General features: G+C 51.9%; 1 protein-coding gene across 6 annotated transcripts in view; it reads right to left on the bottom strand.

The window, feature by feature from the left end:
• The window catches only part of LOC147745336 (uncharacterized), a 460883-nt gene that overhangs the window by 15289 nt on the left and 424653 nt on the right, over window positions 1-20941 (bottom strand). Inside the window, exons 1-2 of one of the 6 annotated variants that reach the window (XM_086952254.1) lie at window positions 11093-11240; window positions 10811-10843 (exon numbers count right to left, since the gene is read on the bottom strand). The exons of 1 other annotated variant lie outside the window; for it this stretch is intronic. The gene's annotated coding sequence lies outside the window, so the exon portion shown is untranslated. Of the gene's footprint in view, window positions 1-10390; window positions 10420-10810; window positions 10844-11069; window positions 11241-20941 lie in introns of those variants that run through there. 4 more of the 6 variants (XM_086952253.1, XM_086952252.1, XM_086952250.1 and 1 more) reach the window with 4 other exon arrangements.

Raw genomic sequence — 20941 nt, 5'->3', positions numbered from 1 at the left:
TGACAACAACGCCCAAAACAGCAAGGAACTATTCAACATCGTCAAAGAATTTACCAACCCCACCGCCAGCACCAACGACATCACTCCCTCCCAAGACCTCTGCGACTCCCTAGCCTCATTCTTCCACAACAAAATCGCCGACATACATAACAGCTTTGGAAACCAGTCCGAAGACCAGTCCACTCCACCCACCTCCGAACCAAAACCGCCCTCTAACATCCTTTGCGACTAGAACCCAATCACCACTGAAGACACCATCCGCCTGATGAACTCCATCCACTCGGGATCGCCAACCGACCCATGCCCCCACCACATTTTCAACAAAGCAGACTCCATTATCGCACCCCATCTCCGTGACGTCATCAACTGCTCCTTCAACTCCGCTACCTTCCCGGAAAGCTGGAAACATGCCGAACTCAGCGCCCTTCTAAAGAAACCCACAGCATACCCCACTGAACTTAAGAACTACCGCCCCATCTCGCTCCTCCTATTCCCTGCCAAAGTCATTGAGAAAGCCGTCAACAGTCAGCTCGCCGCCTTCCTCGAATCCAACAAATCCCTCGACCCCTCACAGTCCGGCTTCCGAGCCAAACACAGCACCGAAACCGCCCTCATCGCAGCAACAGACGACATTCGAACTCTACTGGACAACTGAGAAACAGCTGCCCTCATCCTACTTGACCTCTCCGCAGCCTTCGACACAGTCTGTCATAGCACCCTCATACAACGCCTTAGCAACATCGGAATACAAGGAAAGCATTGGACTGGATCATCTCGTTCCTCGCCGGAAGAACCGAGAGAGTCCGCCTCCCCCCTTTTAGATCAGAGGCCACCGAAGTCATCTGCGGCGTACCACAAGGATCATCACTCAGTCCCACCCTCTTCAACATATACATGAGTCCCCTCGCATCCATCGCACGCCAACACAACTTCAACATCATCTCCTACGCAGACGACACCGAGCTGATCCTCTCCCTCACCAAAGACCCATACACAGCCAAAACCAACTTACATGAAGGAATGAAAGAAGTAGCTGAGTGGATGAAGAACAGCCGTTTAAAACTGAACTCGGACAAAACGGAAGTCCTCATCTTAGGTTCATCCCCCGCTGCCTGGGACGACTCATGGTGGCCACCGGCCCTAGGAACCGCACCCATACCTACGGACCACGCACGTAACCTGGGCTTCATCCTTGACTCCTTCCTCTCGATGACCAGACAAGTCAACGCCGTCTCATCATCATGCTTCAACATCCTACGCATGCTCAAAAAAATCTTCCGCTGGATCCCCACCGAAACAAGAAAGACGGTCACCCACGCACTGGTCACAAGCCGACTGGGTTACGGAAACACCCTTTACGCCGGAACCACAGCCAAACTACAGAAAAAACTCCAACGCATCCAAAACGCCTCAGCCAGACTCATACTGGACATTCCCTGTCAAGCTCATATTTCCGGTCACCTGAAAGACCTCCACTGGCTCCCCGTCAACAAGAGAATAACGTTCCGTCTCCTCACCCACGCACACAAAGCCCTCTACGACCTAGGACCCGAATGCCTCAACACGCGACTGTCCTATTACACCCTCACCCGCCAACTATGATCGTCCAATCAAGCCCTCGCCGCAATTCCGCGCATCCATAGATCCACCATGGGGGGAAGATCCTTCTCCTACTTAGCGGCCAAAACCTGGAATTCTCTCCCCACCCACCTCCGCCTTACACAGAACCACCTCTCCTTCAGAAAGCAACTAAAAACTTGGATAAGCGCCTTGAGACCCTCTGGGTGAGTAGTGCAATATAAAAATTTTCGAACTTGAACTTGAACTTCATACTGTAAAAAATGGATTTCCTATTCAATATTTAAATTGCACTTGTATTTTATTTTAAGGTGTGTGTTCTGTTATATTATATGCAGTTTAAAATGAACTCTGCCTACAATTTACACTCCAATGCGGACCAGACATGATGGCCAGGACAGGCTGTCGGGCTGAGCCCGGGGATAGCATCAAATGTGTCTTCTAAGTGGGAAGTGGGTTGTCACTAGTGCAAACGATTTTCGATGCAGGTGCCGAGCTGCTGCCTCTGCCCCACAGCCGCAGCTGGAGTACACTCAGCCCATCTCAGTCAGACTGTCACAGTGGAGCTACAGGCTCTGAGGCCTCAGGTTCAGCTGCTGCAACTTTACTTTGCTCATTATATGAGACGCACTAAAAATGATTGGAGAAGGATTGGAAATGTACCAGTGACACAGACACTTACTAGTACTCTGTAGCAAGCAGCGCCAACTGCGGAAAGGGCCAGCTCACCACAACAACCCCCCCCCCCCACATGGGCTCCTGGCAGCGGCCACGGTGCAGGACTCGATCACTCGCTCCGTTTAATCTGTAGGTCAACACCACTCCAGTGCAGTCTGTGTCCGGTCGCAGCAGGTCCTCACATCATTAGGCCACACGGCCCACATCGCGGGGTGCGATGCAGTTAACTTCACTGTCTGCAGTGTGCTCACGCAGCATGTGGCCCATTTATTGGTTAAACTCATCACTGAGACAAGTTGTGACGTCAGTGAATGCTGCGGCGGGTGAGAATGTTGCTACATTGTTTTTGCAATGAACTGCCTAAGAAGACATGAGCTGAGCCCATCCCCAAGCCTGCTTGCAAGCAGCACAGAGCCAGCCAAAAGCGCTCCGGCTTCACAGCTGAGGAGGCACTAGGTGTTATTATGCGTCCCATTGCATTTCAGTGCAGTGATGTGGATCACCACACTGACATGCGTGGTACTTGGTGGGACGAAGGTGAAGGGGATTTGCAGTTACACTCACTTAACGCTTTTGGTAGGTTGAGGCGTGGCAACATGCGGCCTGAGCACAGTGGCCTTCAATACAAACTGACTATTGCTATTACTATGGACTGACCATGATCTTTTATAATTCTGTATGCCCATTAATGCTGTAAGAATCCTGGACTGAATAAAATCACTTTGGTTCAGCCCTGGCATAGACTAACACCAGATGCCTTCTCCGCCCATTTCAAACCACAGCAGATATGCCATACCGACACCGTGGCACAGGCTGCAATTATTTTAGAAGACTCCATCATATCCGCCTTGGACACAGTTGCCCATTTAGCCAGGGGTAAAATAAAAAGAAAAGCTTTGCCCTGGTTTACGACAACACTAAAAACTGATAAACAAATTTGTAGAACATCTGAACGTCAGTGGAGGAAAACCAAAACTGGAGAAGATCGTAGAAACTATAGACACTTTCACCTTAATTACATAAAAAACATTAAACTGGCAAAAAAGCTGTACTTAACTCAGCGGATAAACAATGCAGCACACTCAAGCAAGGAACTATATAAAATACTGAAAGAGTTCACATTCCCTCAGGTTGAGCAGTCTTCCATCCTTCCAACCCAAGAATGGATAGATTCAGTATCTTCCTTTTCTGATAAAAATCAGAACCATTTATTAATCTTTCCCCAAATACGACACAGATTATCATCAGCAAATTAGTAGCATGTCCATGTCACCCCCACTGTCGGAAATAAATGATATACCCCTGCTGTTGGAATTTGAACCCCTAACCATCACTGAAGTGTTGGGAGGCCTAACTAACATCAAATCAGGTTCCCCCGTTGACCCCCTTCCGCCCCCTCTTGTTAAAAAATGATGCTCCAACTTGCAAGTACACTAACTGCAATCTTTAATATGTCATTAGAGCAAGCTAAAGTTCCCCTAGATGGAAACATGCCCAAGTCAAGACTATTCTCAAAAAAGCTTCGGCTGACCCTGATCTACCAGTTAACTATCGTCCCATCTCTTTGTTACCTTACTTTGGGAAGGTGTTAGAACATCTAGTCAACAAACGCCTCACTGCTCATCTTGAGAACCATGGTCTCCTGGATCCCTCTCAATCGTGTTTCAGCGCAGCTCATAGCACGGAAACTGAGGTTGTTGAGATCACTGATAACATCAGGCTTGCACTGGATAAAAGAGAAGCAGCTATGTTGGTTCTCTTGGACTTGTCCGCAGCCTTTGATACCATCTCCCACAGTATCTTGCAACATCGACTGTGGGAGTTGGGATTCAGAGGGAAGGCCCTGGATTGATTTGAGAACTATTTAGCTGACCGCTCTACCACCGTTCTCTTCAGCTCGTGTAGTCGACCAGTCAGTGCAGGTGTCCCACAGAGCTCCATTCTTAGCCCCATGTTGTTTAATCTCTATTTAACACCTTTAGCTGGTATCATCAGATCATACAGTTTTGAAACCTTGTCGTATGCCGACGACACTCAACTGCTTGTCACCTTTGGTCCAGGCTACGTCGACGCACGATCCCGAAAAACTACTTTATGGTCCAGGTAAACTATTGGATTGGTAGAAATAAATTACAACTAAATGGTAGCAAGACTGAGATCATCCTGTTTGGCAGAGCAGAGGAATTCAGGACACAAGATTGGTGACCGATGGAATTGGGCCCATGTCCTTCCCCCAAGCTAGCACTACGCAGCCTTGGAGTTACCATCGACAGTTCATTGTCCATGAAAACCCATGTCAACTAGGTTCTCGGTGCCTGCTATGGGATCATGCGTACTCTTCGCAGGCTACCCATTGAAGCCAGGAAACCTCTGGCGCAGGGTCTTGTTATCAGCCAACTGGATTATGGGAATGCTTTGCTGGTGGCACTCAATGAGGATCTGCTTTCCAAGCTTCAGATTCTTCAGAACACTGCTGCCAGACTCATTCTCAATCTCCCTTCCGAATCCCCTTCCGCCCCTAACCTTAAAACTCTTCATTGGCTTCCGATGTGGCAAAGAGGCCATTTCAAAATACTATGTCTTACACACAGGACAATATATGACACCGGCCCTGGATATCTAGCAAAAAAACTTCAATGGTACACGCTTGGAAGATCTTTAACCACATCAGTGCTTAGGAAATTCATCGTCGGTGCTGAATTTTTTAAAATCCCATTGTTCATGACGAGCTCAGCTCGTCATGAGTGTACGAGAGGTGTACCTCATGACGAGCTGAGCTCGTCATGAGCATCGATGGTGTTAAGGTCCGGTACCAAATCGTACCTTGTTCAGCCTCGCATTCGACCTTCTCGAAATGTTGGCTGATCGTTCTCCTACATGGCCGCAATGTTATGGAATAAGCTACCATCACACCTATCATCCATAGTTGACCCTAAAAGCTTTCGTAGAGAACTAAAACTTTGCCTTTTTCCCTAGTAAGCCTGCTTTCACTGTTCTTGCTGCCGTCAATATTGCTGTTGTGGTTGCCAGCGCCATGAGACCTTCCCGGTGATATGTGCACTTAACAAAAACATTTGACATTGACAATACAGAGCGTTTGCTCTGAAGTCACAAGACAGGGAGCTTTACCTTTCCGTACAAAACATGAAACAAGGCTTCCTGGTGCGGGCATCTGAATGGAGACGAAGCAACATCGGGTTCTCCAACCCGGGTCTGAATACCAAAAGACCTGTAAGTCCAACACGACCTTCTGTGTGCTGGCGTTCATCAGGAAAAGGCAAAGACGAGACTGCTCACTGTGCAGCGAGCCCAGCAAATGGCCAAAAGGAGACAAACGGCCATAGTAGTAGGTCCCACACATAATCACACCACATTCACCCTTTCGCTAAAAACCGGAGGAGGCTAAACAGGGCGATATTGGTTTTGAGACCCAGAATCATGACAGGGACTATGGGACGTTTCACTCTCCATTGCTGAGCCAGGCAAGGACCAGGCTGAACAGCATCATTGTGACCACGCATGGTTTAACAGTCAGATCTCACCTTATGATTACTTGGCACATTGTAGCCACGCATGGTTCATGACTAGATAAGAATCATGCATGCCAGCACGTGTCCACATGCATGATTTATCTAGTTCACAGGTACACAGTGTATCGATGAGCAAGAAGGAGCACAACAATCCCAGGCATGCAAATAAAGAATTTATTTCCCATGTTTAAATGCCTTTGATATTGTATGCTTTTTCTTTCTTACAGATACTCACCTCGAAGGGTCCGTAAGCAACACAAACCCACAACACTCCCCGCGCACTTTAGGATGTGTGCTGATATGTTCACTTCTAGTGGCTGTTCCACTTTTTAGCCACTTCACATTTTAACTATGTCCTAATATTAAACCCACCACAAGGCTATTTCTTAGAGTCATTTTTAACATTTAATCACATATCACATAGCACTTCACTCCATTTTTAAAAAACCTGCTACGCAGTAAATCAGGCGTTGTAGCACAGCTGCGTTGCATCCGGCAATCCAGCTGGGACCCCAATGATGAAGCATGCCACCAACTAGGAAGGTGGGTAAGGGGTGTTCTAAAACAACCACTGGTTGTCTATGCTCCTGTGTAAAGTTGTTTAGGTCACTAACAGTGATCATACCTCTCTACGGGTATGCCCATGTTGTTTATTGAATAGAAGTTACTGAACACTTCTCTCCCACAAAGCAAAGGTAGAAACCAAATATTTTCGTATAGCGACCTAACCCCCCCTCCCCTTTCTCCCCCAGAGTATTCATGCCAATACTTACATTTAAGTGCATTCTGGGAGTTATAATCTTCGTTGCTTCATTGAAAATAGTGGTTTGTAAATATAAACTCCATAATTAAAGAAGGTGGGTTCCTGTGTCATGAACCATCTGGGGCCCTATGGTGACTCCCAAAATTATTTCAACAAGAATTTGCATTGCAATACGTCTCGCATTTATGCGAGTTTAAGCTATTGGCATTATAAATGACGATGCCTTTTATTTATCTTTGAAAAACCAAAATAAAAGGCATTGTCATTTACAATGCCAATAGCTCAAACTCAAGTAAATGCGAGAACTATTGCACTGCAAATGCTTGTTAATAATATGCACGTCTATTTCCGAGAACAAACCCTATGCATACAGTATTAAGTTACTTCCTGCAACTGTGCAGTGCTTAGAATGTCCATGTCATCGCACTTACACGGTCGTATTCTGTGGTTGTTTTTTGAGAACGATGTAACACCCGTTGCCTTCTCTTTTTATAATGCCTAATGAAAAAGATGCATGCTAAATAAATGCTTACATGCCAAAATGTCATATTGGTTTAGGGAAATGGAATGATGTTGAGCATGAGCCCGAATCAGCGTTCAGAGGAAACACTAAAAGAGATAACACAACAGGCCTCACCTCCTCTGCAAACCCAGAACAAGCCTTACATCCTCTGCACTCCCCTGGACAGGCCTCACCTCCTCTGCACCCCTCTGGACAGGCATCAACTCCTCTGCACCCCCCTGGACAGGCCTCACATTTTCTGCAGTCCCCTGGACAGGCCTTACCTCCTCTGCAACCCCGAGCAGAGGACAGGCCTCACCTCCTCTGCACCCGCCAGCAGAGGACAGGCCTCACTCCTCTGCACCCCCTGGACATGCCTCACCTCCCCTGCACACCCTGGACAGGCCTCACCTTCTCTGCACCCCCCTGGACAGGCCTCACCTCCTTTGCACCCCCCCTGGACAGGCCTCACATACTCTACACCCCCCTGGACAGGCCTCACATAATCTGCACCCTCCTCTGAACAGGCCTCACCTCCTCGGCATCCCTCTGGACAGGCCTCAACTCCACTGCACCTCCTGGACAGGCCTAATCTCCTCTGCACCCCTGGACAGGCCTCACCTCCTCTGCACTCCCCTTGCAAGGACTCACATCCTCTCTACACCACCTGGACAGGCCTGGGATCCTCTACACCCCCCTGGACAGACCCGCCAGCATAGGACAGGCCTCACTCCTCTGCACCCCCCTGGACAGGCCTCACCTCCCCTGCACACCCCTGGACAGACCTCACCTCCTCGGCACCCCCCTGGACAGGCCTCACCTCCTTTGCACCCCCCCCTGGACAGGCCTTACCTCCTCTGCAACCCCCCTGGACAGGCCTCACATAATCTGCACCCTCCTCTGAACAGGCCTCACCTCCACGGCATCCCTCTGGACAGGCCTCAACTCCACTGCACCTCCTGGACAGGCCTAATCTCCTCTGCACCCCTGGACAGGCCTCACCTCCTCTGCACTCCCCTTGCAAGGACTCACATCCTCTGCACCCTCCTCTGAACAGGCCTCACCTCCTCGGCATCCCTATTGCCAGGCCTCAACTCCACTGCACCCCTGGACAGGCCTCACCTCCTCTGCACTCCCCTTGCCAGGACTCACCTCCTCTCTACACCACCTGGACAGGCCTGGGATCCTCTGCACCCCACCTGGACAGATCTCCCCTCATCTGCACCCTCTGGATAGTCCTTACCTCTTCTGCACTCCGTGGACAACCCTCACCTCCTCTGCATACCCCTGGACAGACCTCACCTCATCTGTACTTCTGCACAGGACATGCATAGTCTCCTCTGCACCCCCATGGACAGGCCTCAACTCTTCTGCACCCCCAACAGAGGACAGGCCTCACCTCCTCTGCACCCCATGGACAGGGATCACCTCCCCTGTACCCACCTGGACAGGCCTCACCCCTCTGGAGTCCTTTGAGGATGCCTCACCTCCTCGTCATCCCCTGGACAGACTTCATGCCTTCGCTGCACCCCATGGACATGCCTCACCTCCTCGGTACCCCCTTGACACGCCTCACCTCTGCTGCATCACATGGACAGGCCTCACCTAAATCGCTCCCTGGCCAAGCTTCATGCCTCCTCTGCACGTCCTGGACAGGACTCACCTCCTCTGCACCACATTTGGACAGGCCTCACTTCCTCTTTACCTCCCTGGACAGGTCTCACCTCCTCTGCACCCACTGGACAAGCCTCATCTCCTCTGTACCCCGCCTGGGCATGCCTGACCTCCTCTGAACCCCTCCTGGATAGTCTTGCTTCCTCTGCACCCCCTCTGGACAGGCCTTACCGCCTTTGCACCTCACAGGACAGGCAATACCTCCTCTGCTCCGAGTGCATAGGTCAGGACACACCTTCTCTGCACATCCCTGAACAGATCTCATCTCATCTGCACCCCCAGCACAGGGCAGACATCGTCGCTGTCTACCTTCTGTACGGACCTCACCACATGTGCACCGCCATGCAAAGATCACGCTGCACCTCCTATACACCACCCTGGACAGGCCTCAGATCCCTGCACCCCGCTAGACTGGCTTCACCTGTTTTGCACCTATCGGCACAGGACAGGACTTGTCTTCTCTGCACCCCTATGGACCGGCCTCAACTCCTCTGCACCCCCCTCGGACAGGCCTCACATCCTCTGCACTCCCATGGACAGGACAGGATTCACCTCCTCTGCACCACCCCACCGGACAGGTATCGACTCCTCTGTACCCCAACTAGACAGATATCCCCTCATCTGCACCCTCTAGACAGTCCTTACCTCCTCTGGACTCCCAGCACAGGACGAGCCCCACCCGGACCGGCCTCACCTACTCCACTACTCTGAACAGGCCACACCTCGTCTGCACCCCCTCTGGTCAGGACAGGACTCACCTCCTCTGCAACCCCTAGACAGGCCTCGCCTCTTCTGCACCCCTACCCCCCCCCCACATAGCACAGGACATGCCTCACCTCTTCTGCATCCCCGGGCAGGCCTCACCTCCTCATCACCCCACGGTCTACCTGCACTGCACTCCCTGTGCAGGTATCCACTCCTTTGTACCTCCCCCTGGACAGGAATACCTCCTCTGTGTCACACTGGAGAGGTATCATGCCCCCTCTGCACTCCCTAGACAGGCCTCATGCCTCCTCTGCACCCCGTGGACAGGTCTCATACCTGAAGCATCACCTCCTCTGCAGCCGCATGGACAAGCTTCACCTCCTCTGCACCACCTGGACAGGCCACACAACCTCTGCACCCCCACCCCCGTACAGGCCTCACATCATCTGCACCTCCCTGGACCTGCCTCATCTCTTATGCACCCACCAGCACAGGACAGGCCTCACCTCCTCTGCAGCCCCATGGATAGGTCTATCCTTTGATGTACTCCACCCGGACAGGGTTTACCTACTCCACCCCTCTGAACAGGCCAAACCTCGTCTCCACCCCTACTGGCCAGGACAAGCCTCACCTCCTCTGCACCCCCTGGACAGGCCTCACCTACTCTGCACCCCCTGGACAGGCCTCACCTGCTCTGCACCCCCTTGACAGGCATTACCTCCTCTATACCCGCAGAAAAGAACAGGTCTACCTCCACTGCGCTCCCTGGACGGGCATTCACTCCTCTGTATCCCCCTTGACAGGTATTACCTCCTCTCTGCCACTCTGGACAGGTCTCATGCCCCCTCTGCACCCCCTAGACATGCCTCCTGCCTCCTCTGTACCCCTGGACAGGCCTCACCTCCCTTGCACCCACCTAGACAAGCCTAACCTCCTCTGCACCCCCCTAGCAGGCCTCACCTCCTCTGCACCCCCTGGACAGGCCTCACCTTCCTTGCACCCCCTAGACAAGCCTCGCCTCTCTTGCACCCCCTGGACAGGCCTCACCTCTCTTGCACCCCCTAGACAGGCCTCACCTCTCTTGCACCCCTGGACAGGCCTCACCTCCTCTGCACCCCTGGACAGGCCTCACCTCTCTTGCAACCCCTGGACAGGCCTCACCTCCCTTGTACCCCCTGGGCATTCCTCCCCTCTCTTGCACCCCTGGACCAGCCTCACCTCTCTTACATCCCTGGACAGGCCTCACCTCCTCAGCACCCCCTGGACAGGTCTCACCTCTCTTGCACCCCTGGACAGGCATCACCTCTCTTGCACCCCTGGACAGGCCTCACCTTCTCTGGACAGGCCTCACCTCTCTGGCACCCCCTGGACAGACCTCACCTCTCTTGCACCCCTGGACAGGCCTCACCTCCTCTGGATAGGCCTCACCTCTCTTGCACCCCTGGACAGGCCTCACCTCTCTTGCACCCCTGGACAGGCCTCATCTCCTCTGGACAGGCCTCACCTCTGTTGCACACCCTGGACAGGCCTCACCTCTGTTGCACCCCCTGGACAGGCCTCACCTCTCTTGCACCCCTGGACAGGCCACACCTCCTCTGGACAGGCCTCACCTCTCTTTCACCCCCTGGACAGGCCTCACCTCCTCTGCACCCCTGGACAGGCCTCACCTCTTCTGAACAGGCCTCACCTCGTCCTCTTCTGGACAAGCCTCTCCTTGGTGCTGCAGTGACGTCTCACAGGAGTTTCATGGTCAGAGGAGCCCAGAGTTCATCACACTCCATCCAGCGCCTCTGACTCCGCACTGAGCCTCGGGACGCTACGCACAGGCCTGGAAGAGAGACGCTGCTCCCCTGGAGCTGCGCCGGATGCAGGACTGTGCCTCGGGCCCTAAAGCACTTTAATACCCTACACCAGATACGAGGCGCTACACACGAGAGACTTCTTAATCACTCCGAATAAGAAATGACAGAAATGTCCGACTCCACTTTGCATCTTTCAGCCCTGGTACCCGGTTCACTTGATGCGGTAACTCCCATCAATGATCCCTCTCCAAAAAAGTGACCTTTAACCCAGGAAGTGACCTCTCTTAGAGGAAGCAGATCTCCCCGGTGGTATTTCTGACTTCTGTGGTGATCGTGTCTTGTGCAGCTGAGATTGTACCCCACCACTAATGTCTGTACCTCCGGGGGTCTCTTCTTCTTGAACATAATTAATGATGATAAATGTTTAATTCGAGGCGCCCTGACTCCCCCAGGCCTCCTTCACTCTTTGTAAACATCCTAAAATAATGTATTTTTTTTATTTTATGCGTTTTTAGATAGCGCGGACTTTACCCGAAGGTGCCAGAGCGCTTCACAATAGGAACAGAACTGATACATGAGAACATTACAAGTGAACAAATTACAAAAGCAAAAGTTACATTACATGAGGCAAAAGTGACAATCGTGAGCAAACAAAATACAAGAGGTGGCAAACGGTGCATTACAGGAGGAAAAAGTGACGTGTGCAGGTTACAAAAGCGTACAAAGTACACGTAGAGGTATAATACTGCATGTTACGTAGGCAATGGTGGCACTTGTGCAAGTATCAAAAGAAAACAAAATATAAGAGGTAGCAAACAGTGTGTTACAAGAGAACAGTGACGTGTGCATGTTACAAACGAGTACCAAACTCAGGTAGAAGGATAATACTGCAATAAATGTCAGACTCTCAAACCACAAGAACACACTGGGAAGGCACTTCCAGAGTCATGGAGAATAGAAATTTTCTATACTAAAGGATCTTCTTTCAGATAATAGTGAGGGCATGAATTAACTTTGGAAGTGTCTTTGAAGGAGGAGAACTTTAAGGTCCGTTTTGAAGGCCTGGGAGGAGCTGGTGGGCCGGAGCCAATGCTAAGTGAGTTCCAGATTCTCACTGCGTTGCCTGAAAAGGATTGGGCCATCGATCTTTCCTTCTTGAAAGTGGGAGGTTTAGATTTTCCGCATTTCGTGATGGTCTAGAGCCTCCAGAGAGTTTCAGTTTATTCGCCAGATAGCGAGGAGAGGAGGAGCGCAAGGCATTGTGGGTGCTGCAGGCAGTCTTGTAGATAGCTCTAGCCTCGTTTGGAAGCCAACGGAGGGTGGATAACATGGGTGTGATGTGGTCGCTTCTTTTGGCCCCATAAATGAAACGAGCTGATGAATGGAGAACAGACTTAAGGGGGGACAGGTGGGATTTGGGGAGGCCAGTAAGAAGAGAATTGCAGTAATCCAGTATGGAGAGGATCAGCGATTGGACCAGGGTTTTAAGGTCATGCTCCGGGAAGAAGCGACGAATCCCCCAGAGAAGGCGCAGTTGGTATCGAGCAGACTTTGCAATTGAATTAATGTGGGAGAGTAGATTGAGTTTTGTGTCGAGTATGACACCAAGGGATTTTGCGCTGTCGACAATGATGGGTTTATTGTTAAGCAGATTCATCTGATCCATCCATGATTGAACCGGGGGAGGAGAGAGTGAGGAGGAGAGGAGGAGGAATTCAGTTTTGGAGGGATTCAGAATCAGTTGATGAGTTGACATCCAGTTTTTAATGGAGTCCAGAGTGAAGCTTAGGACGGAGAGATCGTGAGTGGAGGCTACCTTGAGGTAGATTTGAGTGTAAATAGACAGAAATTATGGGCCCTGATGATCTTGATGGGGGTGGATTATGAAATAGTAGACATTTTAAAGGCTCTGCACTGGGAGACCACGGCCACAGTCCGTTACAGCAACGAAGGGATGAAGACCGAACCGTTCCCTTGCACAAGTGGAGTGCGGCAGGGCTGCATTTTAGCACCGTTTTTATTTTCTTTATACATAAACAATCTGGACAAAAGTCAACATGGAACTAGAAGTGGACTGCCCTAAGATCGGCCAGCGCTCAGTACCAGTCCTCCTTTATGCGGACGACGCTGTGCTGCTAGCCCGAACGCCACTGGGACTCCAAAAACTTATTAATGGGTTCGTAAATTTTATGAATTCTTTGGACCTTTCAGCCAACCTGGATAAATCTTTCATCATGACCACAGGCCGGAATGCAAAAAATAACTTCTCGTACAGTATAGGTAGTCATAAGATGGGAGTAGTTAAGACATTTTCCTACCTTGGCGTCCTCTTCGACGAGAAACTAGAATTTAAAAATCTGGCCGAAAAGCATGCATCCAAATTGGTGGCCTCTACGGGTGCTATAATGGCATATGGAAGGAGGCTTGGTAGGTGGTCACCGGAACAGATACTAAACGTATACAAAGCTGTATCCTGCGCGAAAGTGTAATATGGAGCAGAAGTGTGGGGCTGCAAAATTAATCACATACAACAAATACAAACGGAGGAAAATAAATTTTTCAAAAGACTACTCAAGGTCCTTCAGAGTACCCCGGCTCATATAACCCATCTGGAACTGGGAGAACCCTATATCGAGGATAAAATCAAGATTCGACCTCTCATGGCCTGGATCAGGATATGGACAAACCCAGAAGCCAGCTTTAGTAGACAGATAATTATGGACTGTCTAAACCGGGACAAATGGGAACAAATCACGTGGTTAAAATACGTTAGGGATACCCTGGTCCGCATTGGCTGCAAAAACATGTTCACTGACCCAGAGCAGCTGACCACACAGAACAAAACATTGCTTAAAAATTCATTTGAAGCATGGTCAACTAATAGGAGGGCGCTCACTGAAAACAAAAAACCCTCGGTAGCGGCTCATGGACCAGTGGTAACCACAAATTTTAAAATGGAACCATATTTGGCTGTACTGTACAATGCGCAGGAAAGATTTTACATGACCAGGTTTCGTTTGAATTTATTACATCATTTATTGGCAAGTCCTGCTGGTTACACATCTATGGTAGAGGTGAAGGGCTCCTGTGGCTGCGACTCTAGGTCTCCGCAGGACACCCTTCACTTTGTTTTATTATGCCCCCGCTTTTCAGAACCTAGAAAGAAGTTTTTAGTAAGGATCTTGAAAATCCGAAAATTTATGCACGCCAAAGATGCCATTTTATTTTTGCAAAAGGCACCAGATCCTCATACTTTGTTAAGTGTTATTAGCTTTATTAAATCTGCTATAAAATTGAGGAACATGAGGGAAATATCTGTAGACTCCACTTGAACGCAGACGGAAATCCCCATTACCTGAAAATGACAAACTGTACCTTTTTGTAGATATATATGAAATTTTTAATAATTTTTTAACTGTTTTTATATAAATTGTATGTATGTATTTGCTATGCACTTTAATGGTATCTTTTTAAGTACCGAATAAAGGAATTTGAATTTGAATTTGAATTTGAGTGTCGTCTGCGTAGAGATGATAATGGATCCTGGATTTACTTAGGAGATTTCCCAGTGGTTTCAAATAGAGATTAAACAATGTGGGTGCAAGTATAGAGCCTTGAGGAACACCTTGACCCACCGCCAAACGATTTTGATAATTTGGGATCTATCAGAGAGGAAGAAAGCAAACCATTTAAGCACATTGCCCTCCATGCCTATTCTCTGTTGAAGAGTGTTGAGGAGGGTGTTGTGATTGACAGTGTCAAAGGCTGCAGAAAGGTCAAGGAGAATTAGAAGACAAGACTCCCCCGAATCGAGTATCCGCAGTGCCTCATCAATCACTTGCAGCAAGATCCTTCCCTGGTGAGACTGCTGCTGCTCTGGTGAACACTTGTCCCACGTTAGTGTCTTCTTGTTCGGGGGAGGGGGGATGTAGCTAGCAGGGTCGGACTGGCCTTTTAATCCACCGGGCATTTCCCAGCTCCTGGAGGGTAACTGCAGCAGGGGTGGGAGGGGCTTTAAGAGAGAGAGGAAGAGAGGTAGGGAGGGAGGAGAACAAAGGGAGAGAGCAGCGTCGGATTGGTAACGCGGACATGCGGGCAATGCCCAAGGGGTCGGTATCCGAGTCCCTGCTGTGGGCTGCTTTTTTGAGCAGTTTGTGGGGCGATTTGGGCTGCCTCTATTGTTCGAACAGGCAGCGGCCCAATGGGTGTCTGAGTGGCCTTTCTATAGGCAGATGGGCGCTCGTTACCTCCTGTTTTGCAAAGGCAGAGGTATCACTCCCTTTGTCTTGCTGGCCGGCCCAATAATGTGTGCACATACTGAGCGGGGGCAGGGGGGGCCTGAGTAGAAGTGGCCTCACTTGTTTCCAGGTGTATTTCAGCAGTGTAAACTAACGTGTACATTTTTTTTATCCCCCTCCCCCCGCTTTTTTTTATAAGATTACGCTGAAGCAGTCATTTGAGGAAAAGCATTTTGCAAATGTGGGCCGATTTTTTTTGTGTGCCTGGGCCGATTTTCAATCCCAATCCAACCCTGGGAGAGAGGATGGACGGATGGACCTCTTACTAATGACAGCCATATCAGAAGTTCAAGAATGTTAGAGATGAACTTTCGGGTACTAAAGAAGGAAATGTCTGTGAGGGTCTGGAGCTGTCATATGTTGACGTCTGAGACAGGAAGTCATTGAAGCGGCACACAAAGGACATCACCCAACGAGCTCCGGGACAGAGTCTGGTTTCCTCAACTAGAAAGAGTTAACAGAAAATGAAGGACTATCATTTGTATAATTGCTTATCTCCATGGGCGTCCGCAGAAATTTTTCCAGGGAGGGGGCTAACCTGGTGAATGAAGGGGCGTGGCTAACGTTAATCAATAGGGGTGGGGCTAAAATAGCAGACAATCAGGATCAGGTAATGCTCAGGCCAAGCTAGGAAAAACAAGCATTGGCATAGCCAATATGTCTCGCCTCTGGGACCTCATAAGTATTTAGTTATGCAGCAGGTCCCAAAGGCGAGACCTATTGGCTATGCTAATGCTTGTTCTTATATCTGGGCATGTTGAGAGGCTAGGGGACTGGGTCTCGATGTTGGGTTGGGAGCACAGCATTGACCTACTCACTTTGAATGCGAAGGTAATACAACTGGAGGCATGAAATGAAAGGTTCACTACCAGGAATAACAGAAAGGTAGAAAGTTAGGCTGGTTAGAAAGGTAAGGAGGGTGTTGGACAGGCCACATGAAGGGCTCGCTCCCTCCCCGCACGACAGGGCCCGGGCACCGGCTCTCCAGGTGCTACCCACAGAAGCAACTCACAAAGCGTCCCCCACGGGACCCCTGCTCCCGGACATCTCTATATTACCGGGCCGGGCCACCGTCAGCACCCTTGCCCGACCCGGCCGCCATCTTAGACACTGCACCACGAGGCCGCGTGGCCTCAGCTCGACCCCAACCCTGGGCCTGGCCAGGCCCCCACAGCCCGGCACCACCATCCACCCAGGAGGTGAACGGACCACTTGGCAGGTCAATGGGAGAACGGAGTGTCGATGGCTCTCCCCCGCCAGGTGCCGATCGCCCCCAGCCTCCCCGGGCGCTGGCTCCACCCCCCTGCTGGGTGTCTGGACTCCCTCATCCCGGACCTCCCGACCTCCAAGTGTGAGGGTCCGGACATCAAAGGGCGCCAGACCTATAACTGGGGCAGCTCCAGAGCAGGAAGGCAGTTGTATCCTGGAGTCGAGAGACGCCTTGAAGAACTCATCCTTGACGGACTGCTGGCGCTGCCGCAGCCCTACCTTGTGAACTGTCGTCCTGCCGCTGGCGCTGCCGCGGCCCTCTGCAATCTACCGTCTTCCTTGGGACCTGCTGGCGCTGCCGCGATCCGTTGTAACTACCATCTTCGTTGGGACCTGCTGGCGCTGCCGCGATCCGTTGTAACTACCATCTTCGTTGGGACCTGCTGGCGCTGCCGCGATCCGTTGTAACTACCATCTTCGTTGGGACCTGCTGGCGCTGCCGTGATCCGTTGTAACTACCATCTTCGTCGGGACCTGCTGGCGCTGCCGCGGACCGTTGCCACCTTCGACCACTCCGGGATCTGCTGGCGCTGCCGCAACCCGTTCTTCAAGAACGCCGAGCTCGAGGATTGAGAGCTATCCACCATCTCATCGTAACTACCAGATTGGTAATAAGACTGTCCCGCTACCCCTTTCCTATCCAAGAGACTAGAATCGAGAAGACCCCTCAGTCCAGACCTCCTTGTACCATCCTACCGTACTTCAAGTTTACTTATAAAGAACGTTAAATCTTATCCTTGTGTGGTGCCTATTCTGTGGGGGGGAAGTTACTTGTCTGTACGATCGCTGGAGACGGCTCTCCCCGGAGACCTCTCCCCTTGTCCTCGGCCGACCCTCCAGGTCCCGTCTAACATTGGTGGCCAGCGGCGCGATCCGAACCAACGCGTAATCGTACAGAAAGCAACTCACCCCACGACTAAACCACAATGCCGGCCCAAGAGAGCGGGTCTACAGAGAAATTCCAAATGGACAAGCTGGAGGAGTACAACCATCGAGAATTAAAACAATTTTGCATAGAACTGGGCATTGCTACCACCGGTCTGAGCACAAAAGATGACTTTAAACACGCCCTAGAAGCATGGGCGGAGGTAAACCCCGCTGGTCCCCGGGACCAACACAGCGAAGCCCCGGAAACTGACCCCGCTCCTCCGGAGGAAAGGAGGGCAGGTCTCTCCCGGGAACAGATCCAAGAGCGAGAGAAAACCAGACTGCATAAATTAGAGTTGGCACGGCTCAAAATGGATGGAGAACTAAAACTAGCGGAACAAAAACTGAACCTAGAACACTTACGGCTCCGAGAAGAGCGAGAGGAAAAACAAAGACAAAGAGAGCTTGAAGAAAAAAGACTGGCATATGAACACGAGCGCAAACTAGCCGAAATAGAACTACGTAAGCAGGGCAAGGACCTGGGGTTGCCCGAGTGACCACGCACCCCAGGGACTTCAGAAACAAAGGTCCACATTCCCAAAGATGTCGTCCGAGAGTTCTACCGAAACGACGACATACAGCAGTGGTTCAAGGCCTATGAGATCGCCATGTCCTCTCACCGGATCGATCGAAGCGACTGGGGAGCCGGTCTATGGGGGAGGTTCGTCAACGAAGGCCGTGATGCCCTGTTACAGCTCCCGGATCACCAAATGACGTCCTATGAACACATGAAGGCCGCCCTCCTCACTCGATATGGGCTGACACCCGAAATGTACCGCCAGAGGTTCCGCGACTGCACCCGAATCCCGGGTACCACTTGGGTGGAATATGTGAACTATTTCAGCCGAGCCCTCGAGGGGTGGATCAAGGGGAGCAACGTAACGACCTACGAGCAGCTTTTTAACCTTGTTGTGTGGGAGCACCTCTCCAATAACTGCTTTGTCGAGCTCAGGCAGCACCTCCTCGACAGTAAAATGACTGATCCACGGCAGCTCGCCGCCGAGGCTGACCGATGGGAGAGCACCCGAGTGGGCCGGGGTGGCCCGAACGAACTGAACAGGAACAACCAAGGCCATCACCGCCCCCGAGGAGGAGGAGGAGGCCAGGGTCGGGGGAAAGACACCGTCCCGGCCGCTCCCGCCACCAGCACCCCGCCCCCGGCCAACAGGGGCAAGCCCCCGATGCGCCCGGGGTTCAGAGCCAATGTCACGTGTCACCGATGCCAGTGAGTCGGTCACTACGCCAGTGACCCGAACTGTCCGCAGAACCAGACTCCGAGGCCCCGCCAGGTAGCGGCCGCCGCCCTCGGAGAAGAGCAAACCTCCGAGGACCAGGAAGAGTACGAACACGAGCAGCAAGAGTGGGAGCCGGCCGCCATGGTCCTGGCGTGCCTGGGGGGAAGAGACATGGTTCCGCGGGCTCCCCTACCCGCCAACACCAGAAAGTATAGTCAGTGGGTGAGCATCAATGGGCGCAAGGCCGAAGCCCTACGTGACACCGGGGCCAGTGTGACGGCCGTCCGCTGTCACCTGGTGACCCCCGAGCAAATAATACCGAACATTCTCTGCCCCGTCCGATCGGCCGACAATTCAGAGAGCATGTGTTGGATGGCCTGCGTCCCCTTCGAGTGGGGAGGAGTATCCGGCATGCTGAAGGTGACGGTCCGCGATGATGCCCCCGTGGACTGTCTCCTGGGGAACGATCTCGAGAGTTCCCCATGGGCTGCCGTAGAAAGAAGAGAACACCTGGGGATGTTGGGCCTGCCGGACTGGGCATGCGTAACCACCCGGTCCATGGCGGCCCGCACCATCCCCCGACCAGAAGAACCCGAATGGCCAGCACCTCCTCCCCCGATCGATCCAGTGGGGGACGCCGACACCGTCGACCTCCCAGAACAAACCCAAGAGGAACTCGTTCAGCCCCAGGATCTCCCAGACCTGGCTCAGTGGCGTCAAGAAGGGGGACCCACACAGGAGCAATTCCGTCAAGAACAGAAGACATGTCCCTCCCTCGAGGAACTACGACAACAAGCCCTCGCCCAGAGCACGGGAGATACCGCTGGGGCCCACTGGATATATTGGGACAATGATTTGTTGTACAGTGAACAAAGAATCGCCGAGTTGGGGGCCAGTCGAGTGTTAGTGGAGCCCCTCCGTTTTAGAGACTTCCTGCTGAACTTGGCCCACGATGTCCCCCTAGCCGGCCACCTGGGTCAGGACAAAACCTACAACCGCCTGGTGACCCATTTTTACTGGCCCAAGATGAGAAATGACGTGCTAAACCACTGCCGGTCCTGTCCCACTTGTCAGGCCAGCGGGAAGAGCGGCCGTAAACTCAAGGCACCCCTAAAGCCCTTTCCAGTGGTTACCACCCCGTTTGAAAAAGTGGGAATAGACATTGTGGGGCCCCTAGACCCCCGAACAGCCCAAGGACATCGTTTTATCCTGGTACTGGTGGACCATGCCACCCGATATCCCGAGGCCATCCCCCTTCGAACTGTAACCGCCCCGGTGGTCGGCCGAGCCTTAATGGGGATCTTCTTCCGAGTGGGCTTCCCCCGGGAAGTCGTCAGCGACAGAGGCTCGAACTTCATTTCGAAATACATGAAATCCCTCTGGCAGCAGTGCGGGGTCACCTAACGATTCACAACCCCCTATCACCCACGGGGGAACGGACTGGTTGAGCGGTTCAACCGTACCCTCAAAGGGATGATTATGGGGTTAGAAGAGCCCCTCCGCCGCCAGTGGGATGTGCTTCTCCCGTGCCTCCTCTTCGCCTACCGAGAAGTCCCTCAGAAGTCCCTCGGCTTCAGCCCCTTCGAGCTCTTGTACGGGCACCCTGTTCGAGGGCCCCTCAGCCTAGTCAAAGAAGGTTGGGAGATGGCCCCCCTGAAAACCCCTCCAGACGTCTACAAGTACCTCCTGACCCTCCGCAATCAGACCAGGCGGTTCCGAGAAATCGCCAAAGCCAATCTTGAAGCCAGTCAGGAGGACATGAAGAAATGGTACTATCAGAACGCCTCCTCCATAGAGTTCGTACCTGGCCAGCAAGTATGGGTGATGTCCCCCACCGAACCTTGTGCCCTGCAAGATAAGTGGACGGGGCCCTTCAAGGTGGTCGAGCGCAAGAGCCCCGTCACCTATCTCATCGACATGGAATCTTCCCGGAACCCCCTCCGGGTCCTCCACGCCAACAGACTGAAGCCTCACTTTGTG

This window comes from Lissotriton vulgaris, chromosome 1_1 (assembly GCF_964263255.1).
Source record: "Lissotriton vulgaris chromosome 1_1, aLisVul1.2, whole genome shotgun sequence".
NCBI lineage: Eukaryota > Metazoa > Chordata > Amphibia > Caudata > Salamandridae > Lissotriton > Lissotriton vulgaris.
Note: the sequence above shows the minus strand (reverse complement) of the source record. Positions and strands in the feature narration are given on the sequence as shown.